This window comes from Myotis lucifugus, unplaced genomic scaffold, assembly GCF_000147115.1.
Source record: "Myotis lucifugus unplaced genomic scaffold, Myoluc2.0 scaffold_21, whole genome shotgun sequence".
Lineage (NCBI taxonomy): Eukaryota > Metazoa > Chordata > Mammalia > Chiroptera > Vespertilionidae > Myotis > Myotis lucifugus.
This window is the reverse complement of record NW_005871069.1, coordinates 887,104-895,014: the sequence shown is the minus strand read 5'-3', so window position 1 is coordinate 895,014 and position 7,911 is coordinate 887,104.

Sequence of the window (7,911 nt, the reverse complement as noted above, 5' to 3'; positions counted from 1 at the left end):
ATCTTTTGTGTGAGGGTTCACACCTGGTAATAACAAAGTGGGGATGCTCTAGAATGGCAGTCCTGCCGTTGGAGACATTGTCTCAGGTGTCACCCTTCCTTGGGGGGCTGGTCTACCTCAACTGTCCTGCAGCTTGCCTTTTCTTTCTCTTCATGATCTGTTCTACAAAACTGAAGTTCTTACAATTTTTTTGGTTCAATTTACATTAAAAATGTCAAATGTTTAGGAACAAATCTAACAAAAAATATGTGTGTGTGTGTGTGTGTGTGTGTCCTGCTAAGAAATCATTCTCTCCACAAGTACATGAAGATATCTTTTCTAATAAAGAGGGTATATGCAAATTGACTGTCACACTATAATAGTCAAGGTGGCTGCGCCCAGAGCGAAGGCAGGGATTCCGTAACACAAGATGGCTGTACCCACAGTGGAGGTCTAGTTCTTATAACGAGCCTTACTGAGCAATCATCAGGGACCTGAGTTTGCGTGGCAATGGGCCGGGACAAGGGGCCTGAGGCTGCACCTCCTACCTGGTGGGGCTTGATAGCAGACATCAGGCCATGCCCTCCTCCTGGCAGGGCTTGACGGGAGACCTCAGGCCACACCCCCTGCCCCGGGACTGGGCCAGGGGACCTCGGGCCATGCCCCACACCCCGGCACCAGGCAGTGGGGCCTGAGTCCCCAATCTTGCCTGGCAGGACTTGACAGGGGAACTCAGGCGGGGCCCACCGCCCGGTGGGGCTTAATGGGGACCTCAGGCCATGCCCACCACCCTGTGGAGCTTGACGGGCGACCACAGGCCGCGCCCTTACCAGAGGGCGGGGCCAGGGAACCTTAGGACTTGCACCCTCCTGGCGGGGCTTGATCGGTGACCTCAGGCTGCATCCCATGTCCCAGGCCAGGGGACCTGAAGATGAAACCCCCACCTTGGTCCTTGGCCCGGTGATCTGAGGTCACACCACCCTCTCAGCAAGGATTTATAGGGTAGGGCTGTCCGGGTCAGGATCTAGCCCAGTGTCCGTGGGACTGGCCGGGTCTGGATCTAGCCTAATGGGGGTGGGCCGGCCCGGTCTGGGTCTCCCATGATTTGGATGCACATTTGGGTGGGTAGGGACTGACTCTGATTTCCGTAGCATGCCCCAAACTCAGACAGGAGGAAGATTTTCATATACATTTTACTAATCTTCTTTCATCTCTGACACTTCTATTATCGAGAAAGGGCAAATAGAAATACTAAAATATTTCCTCTAATTAATTCCCTTAATATGTGCACAATTTTCTTGCACCAGGTCACTAGCATTTTTATATTTTCTTCTAAAAGCTTACTGTTTTTCTTTCACAATTAAGTCTACTGTTCATCTGATTGGTTTAATGCAGAAATCAACTTTAACATTTTTTTCATATGGTTCCCAAAGGTTCCAGAACAATTTATTGAAAATTTCCTCCCTTCACTTCAAACTTTGGAGACCACATTTGTCAGAAATATGATGGCCATAGGATTTATTATTCAAATTGATTGGATTTTGAGAGTAAAAAAGGGGCATTGCTAATTATTGGAGTAGAACAAGAGACTTAAACAGGCTGTTTTGAGCAAACTGGGATGATGCTCATCAGAAAGCAGGGTTTATATTCCCTGGGATCTCTGTTTTATTCCATTTCTAACCATCTTTGCACAAAAACCCACTTTATCTTATTTCCACAGCTTTAGAATAAGTTGTTATTCTATTAAGTATGTCCTCTCATCTGATTCTTCAAGATTGTCTTTGATATTCTTGGCCTTTTACATTATTATATAAGTACTATTGGCCCCATGCACAAAATTCATACACATTAAAAGGGAATTAAGTAGAGGAAATATTTTAATATTGATATTTGCCCTTTATAATAGAAGTGTCAGAGATGAAATAAAATTAGTAAAATGTATATGAAAATCTCCCTCCTGTCAGAGTCTGGAGCATGCTGCAGGACCTAGAGTCAAGTTCCCACCACCCGCATGTGCTTAGAAAACACAAGAGACCCAGACCCGGCGGGCCCCACACCCATTGGATAAAACCCAGACTCAGCCAGCCCCACCCCTTGTCAAGCTACTCTGGGCAGAGAGCAAAACCTCAGGTCCCCCATCCTGGCACCACGTGGGGGTGCAGTCTCAGGTCCCCTGTCAATCCCTGTCAAGCAGAGGGCATGGCCTGATTTTCCAGGCTGGCCACACCATCATGGGTTGAGTGTCCCCACTGGGGGGCTTAGCCAGCCTGAAAATGGCCCTCAGTCCCTCATCCAGACTGGCCAGGCACCCCAGCAGGACCTCCCACCCTGAAGGGCTGTGGCCATCCTGAAAACTGCCATCAGCTACTCACCCAGGCTGGCCAGGAAGCCCAGTTGGGACCCCTACCCTGAAGGGGTTGTGGCCAGCCGGCAAACTGCCATCTACCACTCACACAGACTAGCGAGGCAGCCCAGCAGGACCTCCCCCACCTGAAGGGAGTGTGGCCAGCCTAAAAATGGCCCTCAGCCTCTCACTCATGCTGGCCATGTACTCCTATATAATAAAAGGGTAATATGCAAATTGACCCATCAGCACAACGACTGGGAATGACTGGTCACTATGACACACACTGAACACCAGAGGAAGATGGTCAATACAGGAACTGCCCCCTGGTGGTAAGTGTGCTCCCACAGAGGGAGCTCTGCTCACCCACAAGCCAGGTTGACGACTGCCAGTACAGCGGTCATGGTGGGAGCCTCTCCCGACTCCTCAGAAGCACTAAGGATGTCCGACAGCAGCTTAGGCCTACTCCCCGAAGGCTAGTGGACATTCCCTGAAGGCTCCCAGGCAGCTAGAGGAATGTCTAACTACCAGTTTAGGACCTATTCCCCAGGGAGCGGACCTAAGTCAGCAGGTGGTCATCCCCTGAGGCATTCCAGACTGCGAGAGGGCACAGGTCAGGCTGAGGGACCCCCCCCCCAAGTGCACAAATTTTTGTGCACTGGGCCTCTAGTCTATATATATAAAAGCTTAAGTGACCATTACCACTGGATAACTGGATGATCGGACCACTGGCTGGTAACTATGATGCACACTGACCACCAGGGGGCAGACTGACCTGGTGGTCAGTTCACTCACAAAGCCAAACTTATGTGGCTGGCCAACCTCCCACAGTACCTCCCTGCTTCTGGTCCCAATTGGGACTGGGTCAGACGGCTCCAATTGGCCAGGAGAGACCCCACCTATGCAGGAATTTATGCACTGGACATCTATCTAGTCTAATATAATTGTACAGATATGTGATACCTACCTTTGTGATATGTTTTAAGAATCATGTTGTTAGGCAAGATTGTTGTAGAGCAATCATCATAAAGTGCACTTACACACACCTAGATAGTACAGTGTAATCTGGGTTTCAGCAGTGTGATATATCCTATTTTTCCAAAGCTAAAACTCTGGACAGAATTTAACTGTAAAAAGAAGCATGGGATTAAGTCCAGCACAAGAGAAAATTATTCAATCAAGAAACACAACTCAAAATGTATGCGGCTGCTGCCATTGTAATATTTCATACTGTTTTAAGCACATTGTTTTTTCATAAATAGAAAAGTTATCCACTCTAAAATAATGATAAAAGTTATACTATAATAACTAAATTTACTATCATTATCAAATACAATGTACTGTGCTTAATTGTATATGCTACACTTTTTTCTATGACTGGCAGTGCAGTAAGTTTGTTTATACCAGTGTCACCACATAAGTAATGCCTTGCACTATAGTGCTATGGTGTCTACAATCACCAGACAATAGGAAATTTTCAGCTCCATTATGATCATGTGGGACCACCAAGATAGATGCACTCTGCTGTTGACCAAAATGTCATTAAGCAGCTAGTGATGGTAATTGTACTTTTATTCTCATCATGGAAAATTCAAGGACTCCAGAAATGTTACCTCTATTTTTCTTCCCCAACATCTTTGGTATAATTTATTTTAATTTTGTGTATGTTTGAAATTCTGCAGACATTATTACTATTGTTTTATACAGTCAATATTTATTTGAATTTATATTTAAATATTTTCTTGCTCTTATTCTTTCCCTACAACTCTTATGTTCCTTTTGCATAAATAACATTCTCTAGAATTTTTTTAAGTCTCTCTCAGTTTTTGTTTGAGTGAATAAATCTTAGGGAATATTTTTCCTGGGTATAGAATAATTCTGGATTGGCTGGAGTTTTGGTCGATGTTGTTACAGCATGTTAAATCAGTCTGTAATCTCTGGTTCACATAATTTCTGTTCATTTATATATTGTCCTTCTAACTATTGCTCCTCTAGAGGGTACTTTGTCTTTTTATATCTTTCATGATCATCTCTTTGGTTTTCTGTAGTTTCAGTGGAATGTGAGTAGAGATGGATTTCTTTGTAGTATTATGCTTGGTGGTTGAGTAGGATTTCTAAAATCTGTGAATTGATGTTTTAACAAATATGTTTTAGAATACACATTTTGAATGTTAGATCTTTATATACTATTCTGCGCCATATTGCCTCTTGACTCTTTTCCTGTTAAACATCTTCTTACTGACTATTTTAATTATTCTTATCCTTCGTTTTATATTTTCCATTCTTTTGTCTTTCTAGGCTTTATTCATTATAGTTGTCTTTTCTAGAAGAAATTATGGGTAATTTTTTCTGGTCTGACAATTCACTTTTTTCTATTTAAATTTTTGATAAATTTATCTATTTAGTTTTTCCTGTATTATATTTTTGAGTTATATAGTTCGATTTTATTTCTGATCTTTTGTTTTTAAATATATTTTATTGATTTTTTACAGAGAGGAAGGGAGAGAGATAGAGAGCCAGAACATCGATGAGAGACAAACACCAATCAGCCGCCTCCTGCACATCTCCCAAAGGAGATGTGCCCGCAACCGAGGTACATGCCCCTGACCGGAATCAAACCTGGGACCCTTCAGTCCGCAGGCCGACGCTCTATCCACTGAGCCAAACCGGTTTCGGCATATTTCTGATCTTTTTTAAAGAAATATTTTTATTTTTTTTATTTTTTTTTTTAATATATTTTATTGATTTTTTACAGAGAGGAAGGGAGAGAGATAGAGAGTCAGAAACATCGATGAGAGAGAAACATCGATCAGCTGCCTCCTGCACATCTCCTACTGGGGATGTGCCCGCAACCCAGGTACATGCCCTTGACCGGAATCGAACCTGGGACCCTTCAGTCCGCAGGCCGACGCTCTATCCACTGAGCCAAACCGGTTTCGGCAAAAGAAATATTTTTAAAATAATTTCAGAGAGAGTGGGAGAGGGAGAGAGAAATAGAAACATCAATGATGAGAGAGAATCATTGATTGGCTGCCTTCTGCACACCCTCAACAGGGGTCGAGCCCATAACCCAGGCATGTGCCCTGACTGGGAATCGAACCGTGACCTCCTGGTTCATAGGTCAGTGCTCAACCACTGAGACATACCTGGCTGGGCTCTATTTCATTTTTACTCAAAAATGCAGTATCTTTTAAATTTTTAGTTATCTGCTGAGATGGTTAACCTTGGTTTTTATCAACTTAATAAAACAGTGTTGTTTTATAATTTGTGTGTGATTATTGCAATATTTAGAGCCCCTGTACTTGTTTGCATTATCTGTTTTTTCGTGCTGATTTTTTTTCATGTTGTCATAGCTACTCACCCATCCCACTTATCTTTGATTATCTGTGAAATAGGGTACTTAGAAAAGCTGACTCTGAAAATAACTAGTGGCCCGGTGCACAGATTCGTGCACATTGAAAGGGAAATAATTAGAAGAAATACTTTAATATTGCTATTTGGCCTTTCACCGTCAGCACTTGGGAGCTGGGCAGTGCTCCTTTGTTCCCCACCTCAACTGGTCACACCAGCCTTGGACTGGTGCTGCCCACTCACTGCTCCACCCTCCCACCATGGTCCTGCTCTTTCTCGAGTTGGAGCCCATTGGGGCAGCAGCCCCTCCACTGCTGCCTGCTGCCAGCACCACATGGCCAATGCCCACCATGATCCATGCCGCCCCCTGGTGGTAAGCACACGCCATAGTGAGCGGTCAAACTCCTGGTCTCCCTGTTGAACTCCCAGTCCTGAACTACCTCTAGAGGGGACAATATGCATATTTGACTTTTATTATGTAGGATTTGAGGAGTAAGGGTAATCTTCCCCTAGGGATGATTTTTGTTTGCATCTTCCATATGTCTCTGGATAGTAGCGAACCAGAATAGATGTAATCCAATCCCAGGGACTGGAATTGGGGGGGACTGTCCAAGTGCTTACATCAGGGCTACATTCTGAGCTGCTGCAGTCATACTCCTAGAGTGTAGTTCTAATGTTGCCATGTGAAAGCACAGGGTCACAATGGGGCCCCCATACTTGACAGGCCAAAATTCTGCCTGCCTAACCGTGAACATCATCAAAATCCCTGCTTCATGCCCTATAACCTCAGTTGGATTGGGAAATGACCCTGGGGTAAAGGTGGCCCCAGTTTCCATAGTCACCAATTTACCCAGGATTGCTGAGTACTTCATAATCATGGCAGCTCCCTTGCCTTTGGGCTCAGGGTTGCTTGGTTTGGTGTTTTGGTTGTGTTAAAAGGTCTGAGTTACCTAGTTCACATTGCAGTAAAGAATTAGATGTTCTCCAAGTAAAATATTTATTGAATTCTAGTTTCTGCTCTGATATTTACTACTTTTTTCAACCTTCAATAATTTATTTGTAGTCCATGAGCCTGCACCCTTATATATAAAAAGGATTTGAGCAGAGTAGCATGGGGCCCTGCAGTTTGGTTTCTACCTGATTAGCACAATTTACTCTAAATCACTGTGTAGATTTTAGCATAAGATCCCTAAGAGAACTATTAAATAATGCAGTGACTTGGTTTTTTTGTTTTTCCTATACATGAGAGAACCTTCAAAATTGAAGCTGCCAGTAAGCATATTAAAGGAAAAAAGGAAGGAAAGCTTGCCAACAGATTTGTTAAAATCTTCTATTTCTTTCATGGAGTCACTGACTATCATCATGGATGTCAGTATTGTCAGTCCAAGAACCCCATTAGTCCTCTCTTTTCTGAGATCAGATAGAAACAACTAGAGGACTGAGATCAGTCTGGCTAGCAGAATCTTAGGAAATGTTATTAGACAGCCCACCAGCTTTGTGGGAGCAAGAAAATGCAGCATTTCAAGCCCCATTCCAAGGAGTGCATTTGACTAAGGTTTATATTGATCACAGAGGCCCTCCCCCATCCAGCATTGCATAAAGCCATCCCATTGCTATCAGTATCTGGACTAGATGATGGAAATCAAGAGCTTTTATCAGAAAACACACAAGAAGCTGGTAACAGTGTGATCTTTGCACCCCCACCTAGTTTAATAGTCTCTCCTACTTCACTTCTCTTTTGTAGTTTCATGGCATCTTTTAAGGTAAGACACTTACTTCTTCACTCCTTGTGATCCCAAACAAACTACAAACCAGGTAGATAAAGGATAATAAGCTCTTTAATTGTTTGAAGTCAGAGGAACTATAATAGAATACTAATCCTGTGAAACAAAGGGTCAGAAACACGGGCCAAGTCAAATTTATCTTCATAATCCAACCCTTAATTGGGCTGCTCTCCTATATTTCACTTGAATGTCAGTTTTTAAGCCTCCCTTCAACAATGACTGTATCTCTATCATAGCTTCCAGAAGTCTATTTGTGAAACAAATTACAGTACTGTAATTTTTCTCATGGCTTTCAATAGAGTACAGCAATTTCTTAGTTTACTACACTGTCAAGAGTCTACATATCTGCTTGGTGCATTCAAAAGCAATCACTCAATTTTTCAATATAAAGAAAAGAATATAGATACCTCTGCCAAAGTTAATGGGTGTAAGCAGCCAACAGAGCTGACATTA